Here is an 8,892-nt window from a genome sequence, read left to right on the forward strand (position 1 = left end):
TGACACAGTGTAGCTAGGTCAAAGGTCATCCTTGTAGATTAATTATATATACTAAATAGAGTCAGGGAGTGGGAATATTCAGTGTGTATGGAGGTCAACATGACTGACACCCGCAATCTTAAAATAAAGACAGAATCTCATTTTATTGTTAAACCCCTCATTGATTTGTGTTAGAGTGTATACAGATGTTTATTTGGTTAGGTAGACGAGGGAAATCTTAACCCGGGTGATTTCCGAGGATTAAAGCCTCGTGCTCAACCTTAGAAGTTTATCCAGAGGACTGATATTTCTCTGTCAACATCACGCTGGAGTGATTGATTGGTTACTCCCTACTCTCACATAAAAAGTGCTGCCACTTGTACAGCTGTGCCAAAGTTGAGGACCCAAATCCTGTTTTGATGGGTTTAGCAGAATAAAGTTTATCAGAATAAACAAGGAAGAGGATTCTATTTTTACTACAAAAGCTTGGGAATGCACCCGTGAAACTCGGAGAAAAGATTGTCGTAAGTTTAGATTGTATTAAGATGTTTAAGATAAGACTGTCACAAGTTCAGATTGTATTAAGATGTTTAAGATAAGACTGGCACAAGTTCAGATCGTATTAAGATGTTTATGATAAGACTGTCACAAGTTCAGATTGTATTGAGATGTTTAAGATAAAACTGGCACAAGTTCAGATCGTATTAAGATGTTTAAGGTAAGACTGTCACAAGTTTAGATTGTATTAAGATGTTTAAGATAAGACTGGCACAAGTTCAGATTGTATTAAGATATCTAAGATTGAATCAAGATGTTTAAGGTAAAGCTGGCAGAGATAGAGATTGTATTGGTAGGTTAAACTAAGATAAGACTGTCACAAGTTTTGATTGTGTTAGGATATTTAATTTAAAACTATCAGAAGACCTATTATGTACATTATTATGTTAGTTAATCAGTTATTTTTCACAAAATATTTGTGTATTTAATATTCATGAGTAGAGACAATTGTGAATTGAAATAGAAAACTCCTGTTAACAATGACATTGACAAATGTCTCTAAACACTGAAATTTAACATGTATACGAGATATGAATAGTCATTGTGTTTGATTCCACTACTTACACACATAGAGCCCGGTTATAGGTGTTAACTCTGTAATGTTGACTGGATATATAAGTTAATTCAGTGTCAGGGTACACACATAGAGCCCGGTTATAGGTGTTAACTCTGTAATGTTGACTGGATATATAAGTTAATTCAGTGTCAGGGTACACACATAGAGCCCGGTTATAGGTGTTAACTCTGTAATGTTGACTGGATATATAAGTTAATTCAGTGTCAGGGTACACACATAGAGCCCGGTTATAGGTGTTAACTCTGTAATGTTGACTGGATATATAAGTTAATTCAGTGTCAGGGTACACACATAGAGCCCGGTTATAGGTGTTAACTCTGTAATGTTGACTGGATATATAAGTTAATTCAGTGTCAGGGTACACACATAGAGCCCGGTTATAGGTGTTAACTCTGTAATGTTGACTGGATATATAAGTTAATTCAGTGTCAGGGTACACACATAGAGCCCGGTTATAGGTGTTAACTCTGTAATGTTGACTGGATATATAAGTTAATTCAGTGTCAGGGTACACACATAGAGCCCGGTTATAGGTGTTAACTCTGTAATGTTGACTGGATATATAAGTTAATTCAGTGTCAGGGTACACACATAGAGCCCGGTTATAGGTGTTAACTCTGTAATGTTGACTGGATATATAAGTTAATTCAGTGTCAGGGTACACACATAGAGCCCGGTTATAGGTGTTAACTCTGTAATGTTGACTGGATATATAAGTTAATTCAGTGTCAGGGTACACACATAGAGCCCGGTTATAGGTGTTAACTCTGTAATGTTGACTGGATATATAAGTTAATTCAGTGTCAGGGTACACACATAGAGCCCGGTTATAGGTGTTAACTCTGTAATGTTGACTGGATATATAAGTTAATTCAGTGTCAGGGTACACACATAGAGCCCGGTTATAGGTGTTAACTCTGTAATGTTGACTGGATATATAAGTTAATTCAGTGTCAGGGTACACACATAGAGCCCGGTTATAGGTGTTAACTCTGTAATGTTGACTGGATATATAAGTTAATTCAGTGTCAGGGTACACACATAGAGCCCGGTTATAGGTGTTAACTCTGTAATGTTGACTGGATATATAAGTTAATTCAGTGTCAGGGTACACACATAGAGCCCGGTTATAGGTGTTAACTCTGTAATGTTGACTGGATATATAAGTTAATTCAGTGTCAGGGTACACACATAGAGCCCGGTTATAGGTGTTAACTCTGTAATGTTGACTGGATATATAAGTTAATTCAGTGTCAGGGTACACACATAGAGCCCGGTTATAGGTGTTAACTCTGTAATGTTGACTGGATGTAAGTTAATTCAGTGTCAGGGTACAAAGTGGGTTATAGTTTGTGTATTATAGAGGAATGATAGATTATATTTTCAGTTTGTCATGAGAAATATAATTCTCTGTATACATGTAATTACAACCGTGCTACATTTTCCGTCCAGGGACAACTATTGATACATGTAGAATGTGCTGTCATCTGTATTTCATTTTTAAACTATATAATGTTGTGTTGTAAATGGTACAAATAATTGTGTTATGGTAAACATTATTGTCATGTAAATGTGTGTTTATTAGGAAGTTATTTTCTTTTTTAAGAAAGGAAACAGTCAATTTCGTACTTACAGACTTGAGATTAAAAACAGATTCAGCTGATATACTATAGATAACATTACTGGTTGGTCTGTCTCTGATTCTTTTAAAACCAATGAAAATTAAATTTGATTGTTACTGTTTAAGTCAATATAACTGTTCACTTGTCTCTAAAATTGAAACTACTTTCTTACTACAATAATTGACATTATAATTAATTGATAGTAGTCTATTTAAGTAATTGACAAAGATTTCCTTTTTTTTCTGGCCCCAAGGTTATAAACTGTAGTCTTGATTGATTCCTGATCTGGAAGCCAGGACCACTAGTAGAAATTATTCTTGACTTACCAGTATGTCTAGACTAGGTTTCTGATCTGGAAGCCAGGACCACAAGTAGAAATTATTCTTGACTTACCAGTATGTCTAGACTAGGTTTCTGATCTGGAAGCCAGGACCACCAGTAGAAATTATTCTTGACTTACCAGTATGTCTAGACTAGGTTTCTGATCTGGAAGCCAGGACCACAAGTAGTAATTATTCTTGACTTACCGGTATGTCTAGATTAGGTTTCTGATCTGGAAGCCAGGACCACAAGTAGAAATTATTCTTGACTTACCAGTATGTCTAGACTAGGTTTCTGATCTGGAAGCCAGGACCACCAGTAGTAATTATTCTTGACTTACCAGTATGTCTAGATTAGGTTTCTGATCTGGAAGCCAGGACCACCAGTAGAAATTATTCTTGACTTACCAGTATGTCTAGACTAGGTTTCTGATCAGGACATGTTCGTACAACTTGTTTAAAACTAAATGTACAGAGTCTAATTTTTGCAATGCTTCAGTATGTTTGAAAATATTTTCAGTCGGTTGAAATGTAATCTCTGACCCTCATAATTATGGTTCTGTCTACCAACCTTTTATTATCGACAGTAGAAAATATGGGCGAGGCCAGAATCAGAGACATCATCAGAATCATTAAACTTGTATGTGACCATGCAATTATGATAACTACACCCTATTTTTGTCAGACTATACTATATTTGTGAGGACATTTTTGTCCTATATTGTAACTAAGGACATCTTCAGATGCTCAGGTAGCTATAGGTAAGAGGGTTATGTACATTGATACTTTAATAGCAATACTCAGTGTTGTACCTGTTACGACAAAAGACCTTCCTTTTCACTGAACAGTCCGACAGTTACTCCCTGCTGTATGGGACTAATATTTTACCAGCCCCTTGTTTATATTAGTATGTTTTTATAAAAAAAATCTCATTTATCAGTATCTTGTGGCTTTTTCATGTGAACAGAGAGGTATCATCAAGAATAAATAACAGTATCATGGTGATTGATGGGAAAGAAGAGGTCTGATGGTGAAGACAGAGACCTGATATAGGGATAGCGGGAGAGGCATAAAGTCAATAATAAAGCAGCAACTGTGGGAAATATGAGGAAGGGACACTCAGAACTAAAGGTTTATGGGGAAAAGTCAGAAGTAAGAAATTTATGGAAGAAGGCACAAGTCAGAAATAAGGAATGTATAAGGAAGGACTAAGTTAGTAAGTTCTATAATAACTGGCTGTAATATGGTAGCAGAATCACAATGTCGTGTCTAAGTGGAGGAAGAGGTTAATATTATGTTTTATAACACTACTGCAGTATGGTGTATAACACTGTAGTCCAAAATAAGTTTCTTCTCTTTAAAAGATTTGATGGGGCAGAGATACAGGTTGTTTAACACCATTGGTAGTTTGTGTAACACTGTTGGTAGTTTGTAACACCATTGGTAGTTTGTATAACACTGTTGGTAGTTTATATAACACCATTTGTGGGTTGTATAACACCATTTGTGGGTTGTATAACACCATTTGTGGGTTGCTCTGCATGAAAACACAACTAATCATGCCTATTGACATTTCTTAGTCTGTAAATATGTCTGTTAATTATACACATTCCGTCCGTATACTTTTATGTTTTTTGTTGATTATTTTAATTTGTTGTAAAATGTTGTTATTTATCAATTATTAAAATCAATTAATTATAATCTATATTTATTATTAACCGCTTTTTTATGAACAATAATAAAGTTAATGAAGAAATTACAGTCTTGACATTCCTTTATATTCTATATCACTTTGCTCCTGGTAACCATATATCCTTAATCAATTTTTGATATCGCTAATTCTCAAGAAGTATTTGATGGATATTTCTAAAATTTCACATTAAGGTCCTCATTGGTCTGTAGTTGTCCATCTTTCTTTTTTTTTTGATGGTTCAAGATTGCTATTTCTGAATAAGCACTCAATTGGTACATGTATATATATATATATGTTCTTCCTGTTCTACGGATGCTGGTGCCCTATGGTAATCACTGTATTCGTCCGTCCGTCTGCCTGTCTACTTATTCTTTTCCAGAGATTTTCTTGGAATCCAAAAGACCAATCTTTCTAAAATGACCATGGGATGGGGGTACTGTCCTTATCTTAGAATTGAAATTTATTCATGTTTTTGAAATTGAACATTGTGATACACTGACATGCAGATGTGTACTAGGCGTTAAACAGTTTTCGAGTTCAAGGTCACTGTTACAAAAAAATTATGGTCCTTATCTTGAAATTTAAAGGACTAATCTTTTTGAAATTTGACATGGCCATAAACTGTGATATTTAGATATGCAAAAGGAGTTTAAAAACGTTTTTGATGTCCAGGTCACTTACTAAAAATAGACAAAGGGGGTTACAGTCAGGAACATGGTGGGGCCCTTGGTGACCTGTCAGTGTTTCAGTTTGTTTCAAGCTTCAAGTCACTAAATCAGAAGAAAAATATGGCTTCCAAAAGACAAATCTCCTGGTTATACATATATATATATATACATATATTACACATTACTATCTTAGATAATAGGACAAAACATTTTGAAAGGACATTTTGAACCCAGGTGTGTGAAGTTTCAATCAAAAGGTACCTCAAGATGCATTTAGTGTTGACAAGACTATCAATCCAATAGTGAAAAGATAAAACTTACCTAGAACTATTGTGGAGATCCTACAATGAAGGACGCCCAGATCTCTCGGGGATCATGTTACTGTTATTGATAAAATGTATTATATGTAGAGTTATGGTCAAGTTTCTAACGGTTCATAATCAGTCTTGTGGATGGATTTTTACATGGACATAGAATGTGTGCTATTTCACCTAATAAAGTACAAAGGTACCTCAAATTAACGACCTTGACCTACTGTCAAGGTAACGGGTGTCAAATATGAAGAAAAAAAACATCTGAATAACCAAGAGTCCCAGAATGATGATATTTGGCCAGTAAGTACATGTCATGAAATACTATAAACTTTCTTTATATAAATGACCTTGACCTACTTTTAAGTCACAAGGGTCAAATGTGTTAAAATCCTTCGAACAACTCCTGAATAACCAGGTGGCCTGTATTTTTCATTTTTTTCTATTAGTTTAAAAATCCAATATGGCCCCATGACTTCATAGATCAAAATATTTAAATGGTCACCAACCTTTCAACTTAAAAAAACAACTTTTACAAGTTGATGGGGAATTCCATAATGATGAATTTGATGTCTTCATTTCTTTCCTTTGGGATATTTCCTTTGATCTTTTTTTGAAAGCCCACAATATGTTTGAACCGTTTTTCACCCGTATATAAGTTTGCCTGGACTATCTACCAATTGTTTTATAAGTTTTTACATGATCCAAAACTCAATAATTGCAATAACTCATTAACGCTTGAAGTCATGAATCTTATGTTTGGATCCATATGTTTTGTAAACTTTGTCTCATCTTTCGGTTTTCGAATAGGGGTCGAAGTTCGAATGAACTATCAAGTTTGAATAAAATATTGACCTTGATCAACTCTCAAAGTATACTGTAGAGGTCTATCAGACAGTATAAAGAGAAAAGATATTTTTGACCTATGCAGGAATAAAAAATATGATATTTCTATATTAATTGATACTCATTCAAAAACATCTATGGAACGACAATGAAAACATGAATGGGGTTTAGACTGTCATTTTTGCTCCTACACTGGAAATAGTCGTGGTATTGTTATATTATTTAACAACAATTTTGAATATACTATTCATTGAGACTTAACGGATGAGTTTGGCAATTTCATTATTCTTGGCATTACAATTCAGAACCAAAAATTAACACTTGCATGTATATATGGTCCGAATACTGACTCTCCTGAATTTTTTCACCGTCTGAAAAGAAATACTGACTTCTTTGATAACGACTCGGTTATTATTACTGGAGACTTCAATGCGGTTATGTCTTTTGAAAAAGATACACATAAATATTATAGAGAAAACAATAAAAATGCAAGGACAGCTATATTTGACATTACAGTGGTATAGTTGGTTTGGTCAAGGTGGAAAATGTAGCCGTTTAGATTACTTCCCTATCTCATCTGATCTTCAGCCTCTTGTCACTTTTTCAGTAATAGGTATTAAATATAAATCAGATCATGGACCAATTATTGTTAAGTTAAAACTATATAACCATGAAAAGGGACGAGGAACGTGGAAATTCAACAATGCATTGCTGCATGATAGAAATTATATTGAAAATGTTAAAAGTGTAATGAACCAAGTTCTTAATGATTATGCAATCGGTGAAATAATAGATAACAATTTTGACAATGCAAGTTTTTCAGTAAATGATCAACTCCTGTGGGAAGTTATCAAATTGACTATAAGGGGAAAAACTAAAGCATATGCAAGTTGGAAAAATAAGACAAAGAAAAAAACACTTATGAAATTGGAATCAAAAATTTTGAAATTACAAACCGACCAGTTGATTTTTGAAAATCAAGAAACCTTAAATATTTTGGAAGCAAAAGAATTGGAACTATATAATTTCAGGGAAGAACGAATACGGGGACTAATGATCAGAGCAAAGGCTAGGTGGAATATGGAAGGGGAAAAGTGCACAAAATATTTTTGTCATTTAGAAAAAAGAAATTATACCGAAAAACTGATTCCAAAATTAGTTCGCAATGATGGTTCCGAAATTACTAATATTAAAAACATCTTAGAAGAACAGAGATTGTTTTACAAAAACCTCTATAACTCCACTAATCCAAATATAACTGATGATCAAAAGAATGCTTTTTTTTTGTAATGATAATCCATTTATTAGTAAACTTTCAGACGAAGAAAATGGTCTTTGTGAAAGTGAAGTCACTGAATCAGAGTGTGCAAAAGCTCTCTTTAAAATGAAGAACTCCGGGTCTGGATGGCTTTACACGTTTTTTTGGAAATCGAAATTTAAATCGTTTTCTTATTAATTCAATTACGTATAGTTTCGAAAATAAACAATTATCAACTACTCAAAAACAGGGAGTAATAACCTGCTTACCAAAACCAAACAAAGCAAAATAATTTTTAACGAACTGGCGCCCAATTTCGCTACTGAATGTAGATGATAAAATTATTACCAGTGTATTGGCAAACAGATTAAATCAGTTTTAAATAACATCGTCAGCGACACACAAAAAGGTTTTCTTAAAGGAAGATACATAGGCGAATGCACAAAAAACATGGATAAAACTTTTTTATAATGACGTCACCAGTTGCTTAATAAATAACGGATTTTGCTTAATTGTTTTCCTGATCAAAAGAGGTGTGCGTCAGGGTGACCCTCTGTCGCCATATTTGTTTATCATGGTAGTAGAAATACTAAGTGCTACATTAAAATTTTCTCCAGATATTAATGGCATTAAAATAGGTGAAACAGAAATTCTTGCGAGTCAGTATGCGGACGATTCTACTATTAGTCTTGAAGATGATGATACTTCATTGAAAACAACTTTAGATCTTTTAGATTCATTTGGCAAATGTTCTGGTCTTAGAGCAAACTATGATAAAACGGAGACAATATGGCCAGGTAGGAAAAAGGGTAGCCACGAAAAAATATGTGCTGAAAGAGGATTAAAATGGAATTTTACTGGAAAATTTAAACTCCTTGGTATCAAGTACGACCTTAGTAAAACTGATACAACTTTTGTTAATTATGATGATAAAATAGCGAAAGTTACTCGTATTTTAAAAAACTGGTCGCTTAGAAATCTTACCATAGCTGGAAAAATAACCGTTGTTAAGTCACTTGCTATCCCTATTCTCGTGCAATTATTTACAGTTTTACCAAAT

This window comes from Mizuhopecten yessoensis, unplaced genomic scaffold, assembly GCF_002113885.1.
Source record: "Mizuhopecten yessoensis strain PY_sf001 unplaced genomic scaffold, ASM211388v2 scaffold9615, whole genome shotgun sequence".
NCBI classification, from domain to species: domain Eukaryota; kingdom Metazoa; phylum Mollusca; class Bivalvia; order Pectinida; family Pectinidae; genus Mizuhopecten; species Mizuhopecten yessoensis.